Below are 24,084 nucleotides of genomic sequence, written 5' to 3'. Positions count from 1 at the left end.
CCAGCCACCACTCTCCAGGTCTCTTCACCTCTGTCTGATCCTTTGTGTCCAGAATACAAAATGAGGGAGAAGGAGGCAGGCCGGAGTCTGAAGGTAGTTAGGGCTCTCTCAGAGAAAGCCTGAAGATCTCAACCTGGCTCCCAAAAAGTAATCTACTTTCCCTACTTCTCCTCTCAGTCTCCATCTTCAGAGTCTGGGGTTCTGGACTCTGCCTTGTGCTGAGAATCCTGTTTCTCCAGGTAGCTGCCTGAATAGAGACCTCTCTTGTCTCCTTTTGGCAGTTATATCTCACAGGGGTCCCGAGTTATGTTTTTAAGCAGAGGATTCCAAATCTATGTGCTCACTGCTTCCTCACTTCTTGAAAAATGGTTCTTGGGCTGCCAACCCTGTCACAGAGGAAGCAGGAGCATCACAGATATTGAGGGCATTTCTGCCACCACTCAAACCATAGTGCTCATTCAAGAATAAAGGACCACAGGTGCCCTTGTTCCTGAATCACTTTTGTACTTGTCTGCCATGTGGCTTCTTGTCACTGCCTGCCTATCATGCCACCTCTTCAATTCAGATGACCCTGATACAACTTAATCCTTTAATTAGACAATTAGCACATCTCTACTGAACAGAATTTGTCCTTGTTGGGCTGGGGAAAGAAACTGCACATCATGGGAAAAAAATAAAACAACAATTCAGTGTGTGGGAAGTGCAAAGAGAAGTTATTTGGCTTCTGTAAAGGACAGTGGTGGCATGGTCAGAAGCTTTCAGAGTTAGTCTTCCCAGGCAGTGGCTGAGATCCAGTTCTTAACAGTTTACAAATACACACTAGTTCTTAGGTCCTTGAGGTAGAGAAAGGTTGGACTCCTTCTTGGTGAGCTGGTACTTCTGTCCTTCCTTTCCTTCACCTCTTCAGGCTTTATGGTATTAACCATCATTCATTCTAGATTTCCTCTGTACTTACCCATGCACTAAACCTATTCCCTTCCTGGATTGACCCTGCATTACTCTACTTCCCTCTCCCTTCTTCCTGGGCAAACACTGTCCTGAATTGACAGTCCCAGAGGTGTCAGAATACAACTCCAATGCAAGGCATAATCATAACATAGAGACCCCCTACCCACATGGCCCCATGGGCTCCAGGGATGCTGACAATTACAGACCCTTGAGGACTGAAGGAAAATTCTTCCCTAAATGCTTCTAGGGTGAAAAAGACTAGTTTGGCACCTCTGTCTGTGGCTTTAAGAGTTATTTTTGTCCTTGAAGCCTAATAGTGGGTTATTGGTAATTATAGGGAAAAAATGGAGTGGAAATAAGGGATTTTTTGAAGTTTTTTTTTGTTCCAGTATTATATTTTGAATTTCCTATTCAGTTATACATAACTCCTGAGATCATGACCTCTATGATTATAGCAGAAAAAGGCCCCCATCATCCATGAGCCTATGATTTCCACTTTGTTTCTATCACTCTAACTGGCATAATTTCTCTGGACACTGCAGAGAAGGGATGTTACCTAAATACTTGTTTTTCAGGGTGCCATTTCCATGTGTCAAGTTCACTTGCAGTAAGGGCACACAGGGGACCAGTAGATCTACCTTCATTGTTGTTTTATTCAGAGCACTCAGGATATTTGCTCTGTCAGATTATTTCAGTAGCTCCCTACTGCCAACAGACTGAGAGCTTCCTCCTCAGCTGGGCTTTCCATTTCTTCTGCAAGTGGCTTGCACACATTCTCTCACTCTGTCTCATTCATTCACTCATTTCTCCATTCATTCCATTAACATGGATTCACTACCTCTTCTATGCTGCAGAACCTGTCCTAGGTTCTGGGGATGTAAATAAGAATAAACAACAATGTCTTCTCTTCTCAAAGGTCTAATAATCCAGAAGAAGACAAAGATGTAAGTCAAAACCACTGGAAGCACTGTCTGTGACAGTGAGATAGATGTTTAGAGCTGAGCAGGGGCACAAAGAAGGAAGAGCCCTGTTTCACTCAGGAATGGGCCTGAAGGATAATCAGAAAGGTTTCATAGAGGAAGCAGCTCCACCATATCATGTCACATGTGTTGAGAAGCCATTTCAACAGGAAGCAATGACTTGAGGAAAGCCAGAGGAATAGTGACCAGAAGGTACTTAAGAACTATAAGCCAAAAAACAGGTGGTCAGAAAAAGTTTGGAAGGGAGGGTCAAGTCCAGAGTATATAGAGCAACATGTAGACTATAGGAGCCATTAATGGATATCGTGTTGTGTATGCAGATGTATGTATCTGGTGGTGACATGATTAGGTCATTGAAACCTCAGAGGGGAAGATGCTACATTTAATCTGCTGAGGATTCAAGTATGTGAGAGAGAGAGAGACAGACAGAGAGAGAGGGTGTGTTAAGGCCTATACTTGGATAACAAACAGTGCATTTAATGCTTAAAGAAGGAGCATAGCTATAAAGAATGTTTTGAACATGAAAAATATGAGTAAGTCTAGAAAACATATAGCTGATTAATTTAATCATGAACTGTGTAGTCCAAAACTTTCTGGCTCAATAGCCGCTTCTGTGTATAGGGTAGATCTCAGACATCCCTGCAAAGGCCACTAGTTATTTTTGTGAATCCCTGGGGAGTGACTCATGCACTAGCAGAACTGGCTTTCACCTCAGGGGCACCACATTATTACTACCACCTTCACCTGCCCTGCTCTGATGCTCTTGGATGTGTCCATGCTCACTGTCCTGCCCATTGTGGTGACACTGGCTTCAAGGGGGCAGTATCTGGGTGTTCCTGTGCTTCAGGCTTTGGTGAGGCCTATCTGAAAAGGGCCTCACTTGGAGGAAGGAAAGGTCTCCCTTGAGCTCTGGGATAAACAAATTCCAAAGTAGCTGAGCTTGAAGCAGAGACTCATAGATCTCTTCACAGATGAGAAGCTGCATCAACCTCTGCCCCTTCCCATGGCCAGGTATCCAGGATAGGTCCTGGGGTCAGATCATGTGCAGAAGCTATTTCTCTCCCCTCTCTCATCCCTGCCCCGCCCACCCCCATCCAATGCCTGTGTCTTTCATAGTTAAATACAAATGCTTCCAATTTGCTGCTTATTCTGACAGCAATAAATGCATCCTGTTATAGATATCAAAGACCTTGGCATCTACACATTAGAAGCAAAGGATTTGAGCTCAGGAGCTAACTGAAATAAGAAAATATTAGAAGAAGGTGTTTATACTTAACTTGTAAGAACCAGGATGTAATTCTTGAAAAAAGAAATGGAGATACTGTGGGAATGGTAGGAATCAACTCAAAATGTATTAGTTGATCTCAACTTTGATAATTAGAAGGAAATATAAATGTATATCTGACAAAGTATCAGAAGTAAAAACCATACTTTTTAAATTATAGATAACTACAGAACATATAAACAAATAGATTGTGTATGTGGAGTCAAAGACAGAAAACCAAGGCGGCATAGAGAATGCCCAAACAAAAGAAGGCTCATAAGAAGATGGAATGAATAGGGCAAGATGCATTTTACACTAATAATTATAAATGCCTTAACACCAATATTAAAATTGACAACTTACATGCTGGGATAATTATAAATCTAAAAGAAAGAATCACCTAAATAAGATGGCAAAGAAAGAAAAAATAGAAATAAAAGGATGGGTGAAAAGTAAACAGGGAAACACACATAAAAATTAGTCTCAGAAATATTAATATCAGTCTATGTATAATTATAGTACAAAGCATTAACTAATGGTCAAAAAAGATCTATTGGATGATGTGAAAAAATTACTTTTTAAAAGGCATTAACATAATGTGAGGAAGCAGAGACAACTGCCCTGCTAGAATCTTCTTTTGATTTCAACTTATCTATGAAAGGAAGGAAAGAAGTGGTACAGTAAATATTGGAGATACTTGTCAAAGGAAGTTTAAAAATATGTACTTTATAGGTTTTTTACCTTGAAAAACAGTTTTCATGTAGAACACTTGGAAATAAAGAAAAAGTAGTGTAGAAGAAATCAAAGTTTACCTACAATCTCAGAAGCCAAGGTCAGCTGCTCCTTTAATAGAGTTTTTCCCCCTGGGAGAGCTATGGTCTTAGGGAAGACTTGCCCCCTTTAAGGCCTGGTGGAATGGAGTCAGTGGAAGGGAGAGGGTGATTATCCGAAAGGGAGAGGAGCTGAGCGGTGAACTGGGTCACTGTTCATCTCCTTTTCCCTTACCTAGACTTTTATGTCTAGAAACACAAGAATTTTGCTGCCTACTTCTTTCTTTTCCCCAGAGTTCCTAATACAACTGAGCAGGGCACAGTGATTCCACAAGGTAAGGAGAAGGGGAGAAAGGAAACACTGCAGTGCATAGAATTCTTATGTTATGTTTTTATATAACAATTACATTTGATTTTTTAAAAATCAGAAAACATATACAACTATCTGAGAAAAGAAGCCTGAGAAAGTAGCAAAGGCAAGAGGGGAGAACAGGAAAAGGGGAAAAGCCCAAGACCTCATTTGTGATGTTCTCTCCCAGCCCTTCGAAATAAAGAAGGAAAAGAAGGAAGATGGGAAGGGAAGAAAGAATTTAGTTAAAGATGGGCTTCAGGGTGAAGAGGGTGGAACACAAATGAAGGAAAGAACTGCAGACAAGGAGCTTGGCTGTAAAAGGAGCCAAGGCCAGTTCTGGGAGGAAGAAACAATTTGCTAAGTTGTTCACTTTAGCCTGGTGTGCATGCAGACCCAAAGGTAGCTTAAAAGTAGGCCTGCTTGGGGCACCTAAGTGGCTCAGTTGGTTAAGTGTCTGACTCTTGGTTTCAGCTCAGGTCATGATCTCATGGTTTGTGAGTTTGAGCCCCTTGCCAGGCTCTGGGCTGACCGTGCAGAGACTGCTTGGGACTCTCTCTCTCTCTCTCTCTCTCTCTCTCCCCCGCCCCCTTTCTCTCTCTCTCTCTCTCTCTCTCTCTCTCTCTCTCACACACACACACACTCTGACACACTCCTCTGCTCATGCTCTCTCTCTCTAAAAATTTTTTTCCCAATAGGCTTACTTAATTTTAGTGGCTTCCACATTTGATTAGCATGGGTCAATTCCCAGACTAAGGGTGCTTTACTCAGAGGGCTGGGTGGTCACAAAGAGTCCAGAGAAAGGGAGTGTGTGGTGTGTGGAGGGAAGGCTTCTGTGTTCTTATAATGAATAAAGCAGATTTGAATTTTTATGCCAATGCAAGCTTTCTCAGGCTAGAGGTAGTTCAACAGATATGGGGAAAGGGGGGCTTTTCAACTTGTAGATTTTATGCCAGCAATTGTCTTAGAATAACAAAATAGCACTGCTCCTTTATGAATCTCGGATTAAGAACAGCAAGTACAGAAGTAGGAAATGTGGTAGGTGGGAAATATGGCTTAAATGTGCTTTCGGCTCTGTCTTCCAGATAATTATAATGGAGCCTGCTTCTCCCCCACCCATGCCTGTCATCCTCAGTATTAAATTATGATGATGATGATGATTACTGGTAATTATCCCTTTCATGTATTTGGCATTTTCTACTTTCTAAAGTACTTGCACATGGATCCCTTCACCGTGAGCCCAGGAGACAGGAAGGGCAGGCATTGCTCCACCCATCTTTGAGATGAGGAGTGAGGCTGCTGTTCCCTCACCCTGGGTCACACAGCTTGTTAGGGACCCCGGGCATCTAATGGTCTCTAGCTCTCTCTCAACTGCATATTTATTCACTAGAAGGCTAATTATTTCTTTCCACAACCAAGGACACAATGGATATGTATATGGGAACATATATTCCATACATCAAAAATTGAGTTAGTATACTTTAAGTATATAGCACTATCAAGTTTAGAGTGTATCTTTGTCTCCCTTCTTCCATCTCTCTCTGTCTCTCTCTGTCTCTCTCTCTCTCTCTGTCACACACACACACACACACACACACACACACACACACATTGAGATCTGTACTATGTTGTTCACTTATGGATTTCAAAGCATTTTCCAAATAACAAGACATTGTCTCCTTTCTCGGTTATAATGGCTGAAACTTTTGGCAGGCTTTTCTCAGATTTCTGCTTCTTCTATGTATTATGTAGAAAAATCTAGGGATAGACCTGGGTATCTGCATTACATTCAGGAAACTGGATATAGAAGTGTGTGCATGCAAGGTACCACCTGCATGACACCTTGGCTGACTGCTAATTATTCTCCATGATCTGGAGCTAATCCCAAGGATTAAATGAGCATCTGCTCCCTGGTGCTGACAGTTGGGTGGGGCTGAGCCATAAACAGAGGGGTTGGATCAGGCTAAGGCAAACCAGCCATTCTGGAGAGGGCTAGGCTTCTGGAGACCCTTGGCAACTTGACCCTGGCTACTTCTGACCCTGCTTTGTTGTACCTTTCTCCATTCTACCCTCACTACCTCTCAGCACAGACATTGTGCAGGGTGGCGGTTAAGAACCAGAGTGAAACTACCGGAGCTCGTACCTGCTCTGCTGGCTCTGTGTGTTCTATGTGACCTTGGGCAGACTGCTGTGGACAACAGCCTCAATTCTCTTATCCATAGGAGGGGACTATGGCAGTAATCCACGCCTGAGTCCCAGTGCAGATTAGGTGAGATGTTCCCCTTAGAGAGCCTTAGCTATAACCACCGCTGGGATGCACATCATCCTGCTGCCCCTCTCTCTCCCCTTTTGTTTCTTGTTCATCATTGCTGCTCAAGTGCCGCCTCTCAGTGTTTTAGTACTCACTGCTTCTCCTTATGTTCTGCCACATATTACCGGGACTAGTCCACTTGGCATTCACCTTGTTAGGGTCATGCATTTATTTTTCTCTATTTCATGGTTCTGAGTCTGTGAGTCCCTCCTGGGGAGAGTCTATTTCAGATCTTAACTTTCTGTAGAAATACACACACACACACACACACACACACACACACACACACACACACGAAGGAAGGGAGCAGAAGGGCAAAGGAGAAATGAATGAAATGTGACCTTTGTTTTAGTCATCTCCAATGTTAGTTCCCTGCCCACACTTCCTCCTCCTTAGACAAGGCAGGCTTTAGGAGCTATACCTAAAAGCATAAACTCAGCAGAAAGTCATTTGAGAGTAGAAAAAGAGCCCAATTTTGTGATGTGACTAAAGTAATGGTGGTAAAGCAAAAGCCCCTTAGTCCTTAGGAGGCAGGGAGATTCTCATCTGCTTTTCCAAGAATGGAGAATGTAAGACTGCGCCTTGACCTTGTTCCTAAGATGGAGTCTCTTTTTCCTCTTGGACACCATCTCTTCTTGAGATTTCTCCCAGAGATGGGAAACAGGCAGAGGACACACTGAAAGGCTGGGTTTGTCAAAGTGATGGGAGTGTCTGGAGTTATGGGAGGATCTGAGAAGGACCACCAACTGGGTCTCAGGCACCAGCAAGAGCACTGGCCTGGCACTCATGCACCGGTCCTTGCTTAGGAGGCCACACATCTACTTGGACTGCCCTGGGCAAGTGGCCTTGCCACCATGACTTCAATACTTCATCTGGAAAAGGTAATCACCTAGGGTCCCTTCCAGCTCTAACATTAGGTAACTTGTCACAGCCCTTATAGACATCACTGCTCCCTGCACAAAATAGCAGTTGGTATTTAAAATAATGGTGGTGACTCATCTCAAAGTGATGACAAAAGAAGGTTGTTCTGATTTATACCCCACAGTGCCTCCACATTCTGGAATCCTGAGAACTAAGAGATTCTGCAGAACTGCACCTTCCAGATACCTGAACTCTACTTTTTAAACATCTAAACTGAATTTTGTTCTCAACATAATAATGTTAAACTTTTTCACGTTTTTTCATTACATTTAATATTTTGTTCTAATTATATTTTGCCTTCAGTAAAGAGAAGGGGGGATAATCCCTTGCACTTCTCTGGGTGACTCTGGGCCATCATTCTGACCATGAATGCTGCTAGTGAAGGGATACTCTCTGGAGCTTTTGAGCTCTGCCATGGGTTTGAATTTCTCCTTACTGACCTCCTCACTCCCTTCAGTCTCTGATGTTGTCATTGGGCAGGAATGAGAAGGGACATAATTTTCATATGTCCAAGCCCCAGAGCAAGACAGGGATTTCTTCAAGGTTAAAGAGCTGGTCAAGGTTAAAGAGCTGGTCAGTGGCATTGCTGGAGGAGAACAAGCTCTCTTTTGCTCAAGAGCCACAGAGGATTCCAGATGCCAGCTTGCCTAATTTGCAATCCCTTATTTCCTTTTTGGGGGTCTTAAGCCATCCCATTCAAGTTTCAAGGCTGGATCCTCATGGAGTTGACTGATATTGTTGCTGATGAAGACTACCTGATCATAGAACCCACTGTATTTCGTATTTTCAAATTTTTCAGTCTATAGAGATTCATTGGTGAGGTCAAATAAACAACAACAACAACAACAACCACCTACTATAGCAACTGGAAGAACCTGGCCAAAATCATATATAAGCAGTTTCATCTTTCTTTTTTCTTTCCTGCTGTCTTTCCCTCCTTCTATTCCTCCCTTCCATCTCTCTCTATTTCTCTCTTTCTCCCTTTCTTCACTGCTTCTCTCCCTCCAACTCTTTCTCAACCTCCTCTTCCTTCTCTCTTCCTACCTGCTCCCCCCTTTTCCTGTCTTCCATGTTGCAGGGACTCTAATAGGATGAAACTTATACTTGGTATATATTCAACTGTGATGCTGCTGCTAAGCTATTCTCTGCAGTCCGGAACTCTGGAGACTATTTACTTCCTCATAGTCCTTTGCTGGCAGTATTAGTATACACCATCCATGATGGAGAATGGGAACTTGGTTGCCATCACATGTTCCAAGAACCAGCTCAGCTTAAAGTGCATCAGAGAAGTGGCCTCTCAAGATAGGAAAGAAGGCAAAGTTTACATCCTGAAATGATGGTGTCTTTCTTAGAAAGGATGGGCCTGCTATGTGGCATGTATCCCTTTCTGTCAAACTCATGTGCAAAGGAAGCATACAGTCAGAGTGTGTGTTATAGGCTGTGGAGGATTTATAATGTTTCAATTTAGCTAGGCTGAATTCCATTTCATGCATGTTTCTGCTTAGGGTGGGCCATTGAGGAGATTCTTGTAAGATATGTGATGGGCCACAGGGAAACAGCAGTCATTTAGTATTTCATACATATTGTCACTTTCTGCTGACCCACCTGTGGTTGTGAACAATAGCTGGGCCTGCAACTTCCTCACCTTCCCCTGAGTCCTGAGCCAGGTGTGTAAGTTCATCGCTCAGACAAAGTGTCCTGGGCCTCTGTAGGATACCCTCAAGGTCAAAGCCAATAAGAACTCACAACAAATTTCAGAACATCTTCCTAGGCTTATTCCAGCTTGTTCTTGCTCTCCATCCGTATATCATAATATAGCCTGCATATATCATAATATAGACCTTGCTTGCCTTTCCTTTCCACAAGACAGGAATGGACCCACATTGATCCATCACATGGATAGTATTATGCTGATTGGATCTAACATTCAGGATGTAGCAACTGATCTATAGAACCTTGGTAAGACACTTACATGCTAGGAGGTAGGAAATAAATAAAATAATAAATAAATCCTACAAAAATTCAAGGGACTCCTGCCATGTTAAAATTTCTATGTCCAGTGGTCTGTTAAGATATCCCTTCCACAGTGAAGGGCAAGTTGCTGCATTTGATTCCTTGTACCACTAAGAAAGGGGCACAATATCTGGGAGCCCTCTTTGGATTTTTGAGTCAATATATACCTCATTTGGGTGTGTTTCTCTAACCCATCCAGATTAGACATAAAAATCTGCTAATTTTGAGTGGGGCTTAGAATAAGAGGTGGCTCTACAACAGGTTCAGACTGTCATGCAAGCTGTTCTGATACTTGGGCCATAGGATCCAGCAGATCCCGTGGTGCTTGAAGTGTTAATGGCAAATAGAGATGCAGTCTCTGACAAGCCCCTGAAGCTGAATCACAGAATAAACTCAGATTTTGGAGTAAAACGACATTATCTCTTTATGCAGTTATTCTTCTGTTGAGATACAGCCTTGGCTGCTACTGGGCCTTAGTGGAGAATGAACACTTGACCATGGGCCACTGAGTACTGTGTGACCTGAGCTGCCCATTACAAATTGGTGTGTGATCCACCAACCCATGAAGTGGAACATGGACAGGTTCTCTTCATTATCAAATGAAGTGATATATATGAGACTGGCCTTAAGAAAGCCCTGAAGACACAAGTGTATTGGACCAGGAGGTAGCCCAGATGCCCGTGGCCCCTACTATTTCTACTCTGTCTTTCTCTCTTAATCTACGGCCTCATAAGTAGCACCCTATGATCACTTAACTGAAGAAAATATTGGACTTGTGTTTTACAGGTGGTTCTGCATGATGTGCACTCACCATTAAAAAGTACATGGCTGCTGCACTATAGCCTCATTCTCGATGGTGGTAAAGACAATAGCAAAGGGAAATCTTTCCAGTAGCAGAACATTGGGCAGTACCCTGTAAAGAAGGAAAGAATTGCATATCCATACCAGCTCATAGACTACAAATGGTTTTGGTGGATGGTCAAGGACTTGAAAAGAACAAGAGTGGAAAATTGGTGATGAGAGGGTCTAGGGAAGAAGCATATAGATAGGGGAATCAGAATGAGCATGTAGGGTAAAGATTTTTGTGTCCTGGGTGAATGTTCACCAAAGGGTGATCCCAAGAGAGTAGGATTGTAAAAATCATATAGATAGAATATAGAATAACCTATTCTGTGGAAACCAGTCAGCCCTCCTGTCATTCCCCAGGCACTCCTGTCATTTCCTAATATGTTTATCAGCAAAGTGGCCATGATGGCTGGGATGGAAGGTATATGTGGGCTCAGCAACGTGTACTACCACTCACCGAGGATGAACTGGTTACAGTCACTGCTGAGTGTCCAATCTGCCAGCAGCAAAAACCAACACTGACATGGCACCATTCTCCAGGATGACCAGCCAGCTACCTGGAGGCAGGTTGATTACATTGGCTTGCTTCCATCATGAAAGACATAGAATATTATTCTTAGTGAAAAAGACACTTGTTTTATATATGGTTTTTCTCCAAATGATGTACAGTTTAAAAAATAGGAACTCTAAATATCAATAAAACCATAAATCAGATGTATTTTGATGCATTTTTGTCTATAGATGAGAGCCCACTGAAAGGTTATTTATGTCATTTTTTATGCAATTAAAAAAAAAGTTGGTTATCTTATGTCCACGTCCAACCATTTTAGAATGTTCAAATTAGAAAGTAGGGAAGTAATTCTCCTGAGGTAGGCTAGATTATGCTGCACTAATATACAAACCCCAACTCCTTATGGCTTAATACATCATTCTTTGTTTCTGCTATCATCATAAGGTTGGCTTAGGTCTCTACTTCAGAACCCAGAGTGACAAAGAAGCCAACTTCTGGAATGCTACCAGTTATGATGGCAGAGAGAACATCTCATGGGGGTCTTATATTGGTGATGAAATTGACAGGCCCAGTCCACATGCCTCAACCCCAAAGGAGCCAGAAAGTTCAATGCCACCAGAGCCAACACTTTTTGGTGATCAGAACTAATGAGTACTCTAGAGGTGAGGGAAGACTGTAACTGGCAGGGTCCCTTACAACATGGAAGAATGACAGCTGTTTGTGAGGGAAGAGACAAAGGGAAGACTACAAGTCAAGATGCAAGACTGGGGCTATTTAGTTTAGAGGCAGATGGTCAGCTACACAGGCCTGAGTTATGCCTTGCTCTCCAGTACAGTATAACAAATAATTTTCATATCAGCTCCCAGTCATCAAGGAAAAGTAAAATTGTGTTATGTGCATTCTGCTTAAGAGGGCTTAAACATTGATATTACATTTTAGAATGATTTCTAATACATTATTTTTTATGTTTATTTATTTTTGAAAAAGAGAGACAGAGGGACAGTGAGAGGGGGAGAGACAGAGAGAGAGGGAGACAAAGAAACCAAAGCATGCTCCATGCTGACAGCAGAAAGCCCAATGATGCAGGGCCTGAACTCATAAACTGTGAAATCATGACCTGAGCCAAAGTCAGATGCCTAACCTACTGAGCCACCCAGGCATCCCTAGAATTATTTCTATGAAAAATCCCTAATATATCAATATTTTGTATGTAAAGGGACACTATGTTTATCTAATTCTGCAAAGATACCTAATAGGGGACATGGAATTGTCATTAATTTTGTTATCATTATAGTCATTATATCCATACTGGGCTTTATTTCTGAGTGAAGTAAGTCACAAGAAGCAAGAGAGAGGCCATAGCCTCATGAGAGCATGTCCACTCACTTAAGTCTGTCAGTTGACTGTTTTTTAGCTACATCATTTGAGAACGTGTTGGGACGACATGCAGCCCTGGGTAAGATTGTTTTGAACAATATGAGAAATCAGTGGCATTCAGGCCAAATTAAATCTAATTTACTCTACAAATTGCCAAACTATCAGTCCTATTAAATCTGTTTATTAAAAGGCAGGAGAGTCGGCCTGGGTCGCAAGCTGTGGCTGGGATAATAAGACAAAGATGAAGTCCACTAATGTAGATAAATCATGTTTGATTTCCAGGCCAGAGGTAGCCAATGGGAGGGCTTTCACCTCGCCTCCCCTGTCATCCTGAGGTGTCTGTTAGCCAGTCAGAATGTCCCCAGAGTCAGGCCATACTGATTGATTTTTATGGCACTGGGAGGCCCATGTCATTGCCCCCAATCTGGGGTCATTAATAAAGCCAACTCCATTTCTCTCTAGTTATCCTTTATACAAAATACAATTTAAACAGGTCTTTATAATTTAGAGGTGAATGAGATAAGGAAGGTGGAATGGCAGATAATGGTGGTGGTAGTGGAAGGGATAGGATGTTAGGATTGGTATTCTCTGAAACCCTAAAGTGTAGATAGGACAGGTAACAGTAGACCTTTATTCTCAAAGTACTTGAGGTGACCCACAAAACTTTATAAGGTTTTAGATTGGATCTTGCATCCTAATAATTGCAAGCATATACATAAAATGATGGGGAAAGGACAATGCTAATTAAGGCCTTTTTCTTTAAGAAAGATCAATCTTTGTTTATGCTTGCTTGGAATGCTCTATCCCAGGGTTTCTAGTTACTGCTCATTCTTGGAGGTCTAACTTAAGCTCTCTCTCATCTTAACAAGTCCTCTTTTAATATCCCAGCCCTTAGCTATCCTTCTTTTGAACTCTTATCCCAATGAATATTAATAGTACTTGATTTGACAATTATCATATTCTTCACCACATTGCACTTTGATCAATCTTTTTTATGAACTCTTTCCCTGAAACTACAAAAGAAATATGTAGAGAGATCCAGTAACTTGCCCAGGATCACACACTTAGTAACTTGTGTTATTTCTAGGCAGCAACCCCCCACCAATGCAATGTTTGATTGCATGGGGTAGTCTGATCTTGAGGGAGAAGAAACCTCATTAAGGACGTGAGTTGGAATGGGCTAGGGAATGGCCAAGGAATACAATCTGAACTGTATTCTTCTGGGGCTAGAAAAGCAAGGCCTCTAGTAGATGTCAAGCAATGGCCCTCCAGCCAGCGCTGGCAGACAGGCTGGGTAGAAGTTGAAATGACTGGGTTCACTAATTCAGAAGAATATTCCCTTACATTGAAATTTGACCTGAAAGCACCTTTCATAGATCCATATCTGTGAACTTCCACTTTGTTCCAGGCAGTCTTCAGCTCAGACAGCCTTCATAGTGGATACTTTCTGAAAACCAGGAGTAAGGAATATGACTAAGAATAAAGAACAAGCCTTGAGCAAACAACCTCAAACCCTAGATTTGCATTCTGTGGAATAAACTTGTGGGTTTCAGTCACCACTCATTCAGTACAATTCAATGATAGGTTCAAGAAACTTCTGGAGGAAAGTTGAGGTGGGAGAAGGGAGGGATGAAAATTGCTCACAGTAATCCAAAGGCTTTATTAGTCTGTAATTAGGAGTGATGGGAGGAAGCCAAGTGAGGGAAAATTTAAGCTGAATTGCAGGAAAAAACGAGTCTCTAACAATGAAGAGTATTCAACTGTGGAGGAGGATGACAGAGACAGAGCAGCAGCAGTCACTCATAATTTCTTTATTGGTAATTTGTTCTCTATATTTTGGATGAAATACATATCTGGGAACCATGCCAAGTCATGCAAGGGATGCCCTTTAACCGGCATTCAGGGTGATAGCATTAATGGCTCTGGGAGAGGAAAATGAGATAATCTTGAGAACCAGCTGAGAATGAGAAGTCCAAAGAACAAGGTGTTCTCTTAGATTTGGGTCCTGGCAATGCACATCGTTTGAGCTACTCAAGAGTGGGGACCCTGCACCACTAGAACAGAAACCAGTGCTCTCTCATCTTGCTTTCAATATCTCTAGAGAGCATCTCTTACTAGATCCAGTCTTAGAGAGATATGAATTATCAGAATATCATATTCTAGGAAATGACAAAATGCAACTATGTTCCATGTAATAGATTTAAGTTAGAAGGGAAAGAAGAGTGAAGATGGGGTTTTAAAAATGAATTAAAACATATATAAACAACTTTGCATCACCTCCTCCTGATAAGACTTACTTATGCAAACAAACCTTTGGTTTTGTCCTATCTAGAACACTCTACAAGCGTTTTAACCAGTAGCTCTATTGCCCTTTAGTCTCATCCAGGTGGGTTTTTATGTGCTGCTGTTTTCATGTCATACTCTGTTCATGGTCTTTCCAAGGACCTTTACAATCTGTTCTCAACTTACCCTTCTAGCCATTATCTGTATTACCCAGACCCTCTAGTTCACCAACATGTTTAACATTTGCCCAACACACACACAGACATATATGGGCACACACGTGCCCAAACATGGCAAACATGCTTACAGATATACACATGCATGTGCACACACATACAAACAATAAAAAGAACACTCTTTTCATTCAACACCTTTAGAATCTTGTGTTTCTGGGAATATAACTTGAGGAAATGCCTCTTTTGTTTTTAAACGCAATCTTCTCATTCTTCAAACCCATTTCCCACCTCTATTAGGGGCAGAGGTGAATGTAGCTACCATTCTTCTTCCACCTGGAATGCCAGCATCACTCAACTCAGTGTATAAGAAGTCTGCCTGTCCTGTAAGGCTCAAGCCTGGCACTATTGTTACAGAATATCCTTCCCAACTTCCTCAGAAGGAAGAGATCCCACTTTTCTCTGAAATTCTGCAGCATGGTCAATAACCCAAGGATGCTAACACATCTACCTTCTACCATGGGTCTTTGCCTTCATTCTTTAACTCCCTTACTAGGATGTACTTTCTCAAAATTTAGGACCATGTTTCACATAGCTTCACACTTCCCACAGAACCTAGCAAGGTCTTTTTAACCCAGCAGGTACTCAGAAAATACTCATTTTAGAGAATGAATAGATTAATAATCAGAAGATGAAGTCTTCATCATATCACTCCTCCATTTAGGACATACTCTTCTTGATCTTTCCACCAAGGCCTCATGAGGCTTGTGATTCCTCTAAAACCACATGTACGGTCAATCTATTAGATCCCTGCTGGTCATCAACATTATTTTTGGCTTCTCTTGAGTTCCTTTGCACTGCAGAACTACTGAAACTCAATTCTCCGTCTGGAATGGTGGCCTCTCTCACCTGGCACTTTGTGGCTGGCCAAGCCCTGCCTTCTCCAGGAAACTTTTTTTGGCCATTCCACTTTTGATGAAAAACGAGGTTCCTTGAATTTTTATGTAATTATAATTAAACTGCATACCATAGCACTTAACTATTTCCCGTTTTAAGAATGTTTTTGTTTCTCTAACTAGACCATAAATTAATTTAAGGACATACAGAATAGTGGTAAAAGGCTTGAACTACAGAGTCAGCAGCCTGGTTGGAATCTGACTCTGACACTTCTTAGCTGTGGGATCTTGAGCAAGTACTTAACCCCTCTATACCTTCTTTTCCATCATATCAGGAGTAGCCTTGATCTAGAAAACTGTGAACTAAATAGACTAAAATTTGCATATGCCTTCAGAATGCATGCAGTAGAGGCAGAAACACATGCATATAGAATAATGAAATGTAGATCTAGTTAAGAGTGAAGGTGAGTGAGTCATACAGTAAGCACACAAGGAAAAGAACAAATGGAGAAACTTGGATGTCTTGGTCTGTCCAAGTAGTCCTGAACTGATTCTTGAGGAATTTTGTCAAGGAATAGAGCACAGCATGGAGTGATTCTGAGCCCATGCATGATGTGTGGACAGAAGTGACAAGCAGAGGGGTCTGTTAGGACTGAAGATGCCTACGCCTAGATATGGGTTTATGTTAGTGGTAAAATGAAATTTATTTCTTTGAGCACAATGCAGGCAGTTTCCCTTAAGTGCATTGGCCATATTTTCTCAGCCTATATATGTTGTACCTGGTTTTATGATGGCATAGGTTACAGGACATAGAGACTACCTTGGACAACATAACATGCCTACAGACATGCTGGGGGCAAGAAAGAATCTGTCTAGACCATTTTTGAAGCTGAGAAGAGAGCAGGGGTGAGTTCTACATGTGCAAAAATTATGGCTTCATCACAGGGCAGAAAGAGACCTCTGAGGATGCTGTTAGCCTCCAGAGGAGGCTGCATTCCTTCAGTGAGTAATCAATGGTGCCAGAGAACCATTCAAAATGAGGAAGGTTGCATATGCATTGGGGTGGTCTGTTAACCTCATTCCTTCCAATTCCATGATGTTAAATAGCAATTAGAACATCATGCATTTATTTACTTTCTGCTCCGCCCCTTGGGCCCCTTAAAGTCACTCCATATTTCAGTCTTAATGGGACATGGTAATAAAGCCAAGAATTGCAAAAGGACCAGTTTGGGGAACTTTTGGGGGAAAGTTACACGAAGGGCACATTTTTACTGCAGCAACTGACAATTATCTTCAAAGAGGTTTCATGAACTGCCTCATAAATGTAACATGTAAACAATCACATTCTTATTGTTTAATGGGGAGATATGGGGAGATATGAAAATTCAATTGACAGAGCTGTCACTCCCATGAAGGTAGTTTCATCTGAAACAGGCACTGAAGACACCTTTAGGAGTAAAGACCCATGTGAACACATAGCACACTGGACTCATGAGTCTGATTTTGACTCTCACCAGCCTTGCACATGCCTGGATCATGCCTCAGCTGCTACTCTGCCTGCCTGTAACCTCTGTCCCTATGTTAGGAAGTCCTACTCATTCCTCAAAGTCCAGTAATTTGCTTTCCTCTAGGAAAGCATCCCTTCCTCTGCCAGCCTGTTCTCATCTCTTCTTATTCTAATTCCTATAGCATTTAGAGCTTAAGCTTCATAATTAAATGAGAAAATACAGACCATTCTATTGATATTAATAATATGATTTTAACATAACATGTTAGCACTATAACCTCAAGTACGCAAAACTCATATCACAACTAGAAGCACATAATAAAAAGGGCCTGTTAAGAATAAGAGGAGGGTGGACATTTCTAATGTTGTATTGGGTCTTTAGGGACAATATTTGGGCTAGGGTTCCCTTTGATGACATTTCTGTTTCAAAAGCAAGTCTCATCTGCCCATTGGTTTTTGTACTTGTCTGGATTTGTTTGCGTTAACTGTTTCTTACTGCAGGAAAGCACTTTGGATTACATATAATTCTGAAATATAAATAGAATGCATACTAAGGGTAAGAGCTAGTGCTAAGTTTGTGGATAGAGGAGAGGTATTCAGGGAATGGAGATAAAAACCTGAAAATATATCAGAAATCTAATTTGAGATTCTGATTTATCTGTGTATACTTATGAGTTCTTGACACATAACTAACCCCTAGTGGGCCCAGGGGCTATGCCTGTGGAGACCTGTTTTTGATGTGGGAATAATTCTTGGATCAAATAACAAACTCCTTTGCTTTTAGATGCCATACACTCAAAACAGGTACAGAACAATTATTTCCAGAGTGACATCCATAATTATAGGATGAATAAGATAATCCACTACTAAAGTGTAGGAAGAGACTATCAGAACCTATATTAGTAAAAGGATTACATTTCTAACATTTAATTTTTAGTTTGGTTTGGAAACCCTCTTTAGTATTTAAGCCAGAGACATATGACTCACAGTGGCCTTGAGGTGTCCAGAAAGGAGGGTAAGGATTCCATAGCACAGAAAGTTCGGTGTTGTGCCATCGCTGCTTTATTCTTTTAGTTTGTATATGCCCAGGTAAGGAGATTTGTGGATTATATTATCTTATTTTAACAAAACTGCCCTTCATAGTATAGAGAAGTGACTTATAATAATCCTGTGAGAAAACTGCAGACTGAAGATAATGCTAACCATACAAGCCCTCATGAATTGCTCTGTTAGGGTGTGGTGGTGCCACAGTGCTCTTCCTCACTCTTCCTTAGCCCCGTTGCCAGGTAAAAATAAGGGCGATCCAATTAGATTGAAAGAAAAGTCAGTCAATGAACAGAAAAGTAAATGCCATCTAAAAATGGGTGTTTAGAGACACTTCCATCTCTGTGTGATTATTGTTGCCCAAAAATGATGATTAAAGTTCTCATATATGAGAGTACACTGAAAATGTCAGGAAATTTTTTTCTAACCTGCTTGACTTTAGATAAGCTAGAAATTGACTAGCAAAATTCCAATAAGTAGTTTTGCTCTTTGGGGTACATAGGATTGAAAAGTGAATTCATGACTAGTCAGCAGAACCAATTGCACCTTGATCCATGGGCATTGTGTGTCTTCATGAGGTAACTTTAACAGTCAGAGCAGCCATGAAAACCAAGGATCAAAATAAACTGAAATCAGTGCTGGACCTTACAACTGTTCTATCACAATGTATTAAATCAAGACATTCTAAAATGCGAAGCATATTCGGGCTCAAGTCTTTTCTCTGAAAATATTACTATGAATAATGTTTTCCATTTCAGCAAAAGGTTAACATTAAACTGTGATTACATAAAAATCATAAAAATCAAATGTTCATTTCATTTATTTCTCATTTTTAATTTATATTTTAATGTAAGTTTTATAATGAATGCAACATATTTATAGTATATATATGTATATGTATATATGTATGTATATATATTTATGTATTTATTTATATGGGAGCAGCAAGCCCCCATTTTTTCCTGATAGGTGTATATGGCCATTAACTGATACTACTGGGTTTGAGGTATTTTGAAAGTATTCTCTATGACCATAATATTAGTGATAGAGAATGCTATTTGAGAAACAAATTATAAGACTACTGGTCCACAAGATGGATGACCAGTTAGGGCAATTAACTGTAAGCAGGTGCCAACAGTAGATTTGATTAAAATGGGGATGGTTCAATTTTTCTAAAAGAATATACTCCAGATTCTTCCCTCTGCTTATCAGGATCCTACTACACAACCCAACTAACTTCTTCTGCCTTGCTACTCAGTGTCTATTTGTATCAGCCCTCCTCTTCAACCTGACTCAATGGCTCTTTGCGTCCCAAACAGAACTGACCCTTGCTCCCCCCACAGACATTTCTTTCTTGGTCCCTGTCTGAAATGCCCTATCATGTCCTGCTCACCTTCTGGTTGTATCTGAATCTTGCTCATCCCTCCTGATCAAGGTCAGCTCTCTTCTCTCCTTCAATCTTCTCAGACCACTTTAGCCCACGATTTTTCTCTTTCTTTTCTAAACTAATAGCAGTTTCTATCTCTGCCACTCATTTGACAATCAACTATATAATGCATTGTGACAGCTCTGATATTACATTGTGCCATATCATTATTTCCCTCTTCTGTTTTTAGGTTTTGTTTTTTTTAATCTATTTCCACTCACATTTTTCTTTATATCTATAACTTCACCCAAATCTTCTTTTTGGTAGGGTGATATTTCCCCTTTCTGTTACAGTCTTTCTTAATCTGTGCTCAGTAAAGATGTTTAATAAATATTAGTTGTTAGAATAAAGGATGGGGAGTTCTATTTGATGTTGCATTTCTTCACTTGCTATTAGAAGAATAAAATATACTGAGGTAAGGTTTAAATGAACAATGTATATAAAGTGTAAGGCAGAGTGCCTGCTGCTAGGTAAATCTTGGTAAATTTTGTTTTCCCCAGAATTAACTCATTAATGAAAACTTTTATGTCACAAAACCACTTGGCCAGTCATTTGAAGCAGCAGTTGGACAGGAATGAATGATTTGAGGCCTACTTCATTTGTTTATTTAAATATCAAGCCCTAAAGAGGAGGTTTTAAATTTTATTTCAGTGTGCTTTCTCTCTTATTCTATGAATTATTATTCCCTAAAGTTTTCTGCTTATGATCAAGAGAAGGGATTATAATTTTCTTGACTCTTTGATAATTGATGCTGATAGTGTGATGATCTGTCTGACAATTCAATACACTGACAACCATGAAAAAAAAAAGGAAAGAAATACACATGCGCACACACACACACACACACACACACACACACACCTGCAGTGCCCTTAATCAGACCTGAAGCCTCCTGCTGACAGATATTTAACTCATTAATTTTGTTTGGCTGTCGGTCTGACACCATCACTATAATACAATATGAAGTGCTAATTATAACAAAATCCAATGATACAATTTACTAGGAGAGAAAAACCCTTTTTCTTTCTTTATTGGAAGCTGCCTGCTCCTTCTCTTAAATTTGATCAGCATTTACTGTGATAGAAGAGGAAACCACAGCACCGCATTTGCCTTGAGCCCTAACTAATGCAAAGGACAGTTCACTCTCAATCTATGTTATTTTTCAGATAATTCAGCACATCATTGGGTGCTTACGAGTTTCTGTTGGTAATCTAAGAAGACAAAACAAATCTGAGGTCCCGCATCCCCTCACACCGGTACAGAGGCTGACTCAGATGATGAGCAGCAGAGGCCACTACCTCCTTCCTTCCTAGGCATTGAATCCATTTGGGAGTACAGGCACTGAAGAGCTGGCCATCCATTTCATCCTATTTCCTAAATTAAATGGGCTGGTCAGTTTCAATATTCCTTTCAAGTCCAGATTTCTTAAAAATAAAGCCACCATTGCCAGACTTGCTTAGGAGAGTGTGTATGGATCCTGAAGTCTGGGACTGCCAGTTGCCACCCGGGCCAGGCTGCTGTTCCTAAGCCCTCACCTGAGGAGTAATTGAAAGAATCTACTCCCTCGCCCTGGAAGTCACCTCATGCCTAGAGTTCCACCAGTTACCAAGTCTTCCCATTGACCTAGCCAAGGTCTGCCCACCCCTGGAGGCATTTTCTTTTTCTTGTAGTCAGTTAACAATTGGGCAGCCATTTTTGTACCCAGAGGCATCATCCACCTTATTTATTCATTTGCCAGGCCAAATAAACCCTGAATTTTCTATCTCTTTCTTTCCTCACTTCACTCTAACATCAATGCAACCTAAACCTCTAAACCTGTGTGTGTTGACGGGGGAGTCCGAGTCATGGAGCTGGTGTAGAGAGGATGTTACCTGATGAAGGGGTGAGTTCCTTTACCTAATTCCTTAGTCCTGGAGCTCAAAGAATGAAGCTATGCAAGAGGAAAGACAAGGGAATTTTCCAGGGCACAAACCTCCCTACAAAGTTCACTTTAACAATGAGCACTGAATGAAATATTGAACACCTGGGAAATTATTTTAAAAAGGGATATTAAACAACAGTGCAGGACTGTCTGCTTATATTACAATGTCTATCTTCTCATGTGTCAGCAACAAGTAACGCTGAAGGAGGCCTAATTAACATATTCACAGTGGTACAGGTAGTAAAACAGTTATGCTTTGCATTGCTCAGGATGTTCAGAGCTGAAATAGATAAACTATGTGGGAGACTAGTAATAGGTAATTATTCTCTACTTACATATTCAGCCTCATAATTCTAAATTAAGGTAAGTGGAAAAAGCTTATAAAATATTCAAAGCTCCTTTATCTTTCCTCCTCCCTCTTATTAGAAACTGTGCATGAATTTGCATAGAATAAACTGAGCTCATAAATCAAAGAAGAAACTGCAAGAATGCTCTTTGTAAGTTATAATTTAAGGTTAACTGTAGCACATTTTGCTTACTGTATTATTAATGACTTTCGTTCACTCATGACAAGATTACATATTAAAAATTGTTGGTAGACAAAACTCAGTTCATAATCAATTTGCTTCTTAATGTGAGCAATCTGCGTGCATCCCTACGGCGGAGGCAGGTTTAGCGGGGATAATGGAAGGAGCGCCTTGGGAAGGACCGTTCTCCCACAGCGGGGCTTCCGCAGGGAAGTGATTGACAGGCAGCTCCAAAGGGGGATTTAGTGACTGGTGAAGGGCAAACCTGGAAGGGGCACAGTCAGTGCCTCTGTGGCTCCCAGAGGCCGCGGTTGGGCTCCACGTTGAACCAGACGCCTCTCCCCTTCTTCCTCCAATAGTGCCGGGGACTTTCCAACCCTGACCAGTATTTGAGGTCTTTCCACCTCCCATTCTCATTTACGAAACTTCGTCACATCTCTTTATTAAAGAATGTATTTCTTTTCCAGTATTAAGCAAACTAAATTTCCATTTGCTTTCTCAAACAGTTGCCCTTCTCATTTTCCCCTGCTGTCCTTCCTCCGTTTCACTGTGTGTTTATATTTTCAGCCAGGTCCTCTCCTTGCTCTTCACTTCTGGGGCTCAGCATTTCCACTCTTCTTTAGAATCGCTCCTTCTCCTTCACCTGAACAAAGAACCACAGACCCTGTCCCTGCAGTTAAGGCTTCCCACCTCCTGGGTCCACCTGAAGGTAAAGTCTTTCTTGCCTGTAGGTTGAGATACCTGCTGCCTTCTGATGCACTTGTAACGCACTTACCCTCACTCCCAGCTGGAGAAGCAGAGAGATGCACAGGCTGTTTATGGGTTATTTTGCTGGAAGACGGCATGAGCCGGTTGGATCTTTGATACTTAGATCTTGTGTTTTTGCCCTGGCTCTGTCTCAGGTAGAATTTTGGAGGAAGAATGATCTCTGAGATATGTACATGCCTGGATGCCTTCTGAATGTGTGGGAAAACATCTGGAAATCTTATATTGAAATGTTATATTACTCCATTTCATTAGTGTTTTTAATCTTAGTATTATAGATTCTGATGAATTGGCACCATTTACCTGCAGAATGTGTTCAAATTATGTCAGAAGTCGTAATCACACTGGAAACACTGGAGGCTGTGGCTCCTTGGGATGAGGACCTTGTGATGTAGGCATTCTACAATCCAGAAAGCATTGTCTATAGATTCCAAAATATCACTAGGGGGGATCCAAGGGGAGAATCATTTCTTATTTGATACCAATTTCTAAGCAATGGGACTGACTTCTTGTCTTGTCCTCTCCAGACTCACAGGCCCTCATCCCCCTGCCCTTAACATGAAAATACTCCAAGAGGCACAGGAAATATTCACAAGGGCTTCATGCAAAGCCAGAGGAGGCACAAAGAAAAAGAATGTGTGGTATTGGTGGAAATGAAAAGAATTAAGAGTGGGAAACACACTTAGGCATGAGGTCGGGGTGGGGTGGGGTGGGGCACTTGAAAGGGGAGGTGACTCGTCTTAGATATAAAGAAATCCAGGACATTAATTAAATTAAATAAGGGAGATGGAATGAAAAGTCAAAAGGGGTTACTTTTTTTCTGCTTGATTTTTAAAGTCGAGTGGTCTTAGGCATTATATAGTCAATCTTCTCTTACTCTTACTTGACTCACTTGTTAGATGACTTCATTACTGTTTGGGATTCAGCTCTAACTCTTAATCCATGACCTCACATCCCTAAGGGTCAGCACAGCCTACTCAACACAGCTCCAGGCTTATGCTTCCAATGTCTGGCTTTATGTCTCCTTATAGTTTCCACATAGCACCTCAAAATTACCATGTCTAAAACAGAATCCCCTTTTGTCCACATTCAGACAACTCCTTGGACATTTTGTCCCTGTGCATGACTATCATCCATCCAGTCCCCAAGCAGCCATCTTATGAGTCTTTCTACCTCCCCTTTAACCTCCAGGCTCCGACCCTCGTAAGTCTAGCCAACATCTATCTTCTGAATCGCCCCTCACATATAACCC

The 24,084-nt window shown here is 41.2% G+C and overlaps 1 long non-coding RNA gene across 2 annotated transcripts in view; it reads right to left on the bottom strand.

Annotated features, from left to right (window-relative positions):
• LOC120226549 overlaps positions 1-24,084 on the bottom strand; it is a 63,384-nt gene that overhangs the window by 14,307 nt on the left and 24,993 nt on the right. For both annotated transcript variants that reach the window (XR_005527045.1, XR_005527046.1), the window contains one exon: positions 10,368-10,469. This is a non-coding gene — a long non-coding RNA (uncharacterized LOC120226549). The remainder of the gene's footprint in view (positions 1-10,367; positions 10,470-24,084) is intronic.

This window comes from Hyaena hyaena, unplaced genomic scaffold, assembly GCF_003009895.1.
Source record: "Hyaena hyaena isolate Hyena2069 unplaced genomic scaffold, ASM300989v1 scaffold_1744, whole genome shotgun sequence".
NCBI lineage: Eukaryota > Metazoa > Chordata > Mammalia > Carnivora > Hyaenidae > Hyaena > Hyaena hyaena.
The sequence above is the reverse complement of the archived record's forward strand: the minus strand, read 5'-3'. Positions and strand labels throughout refer to the sequence as shown.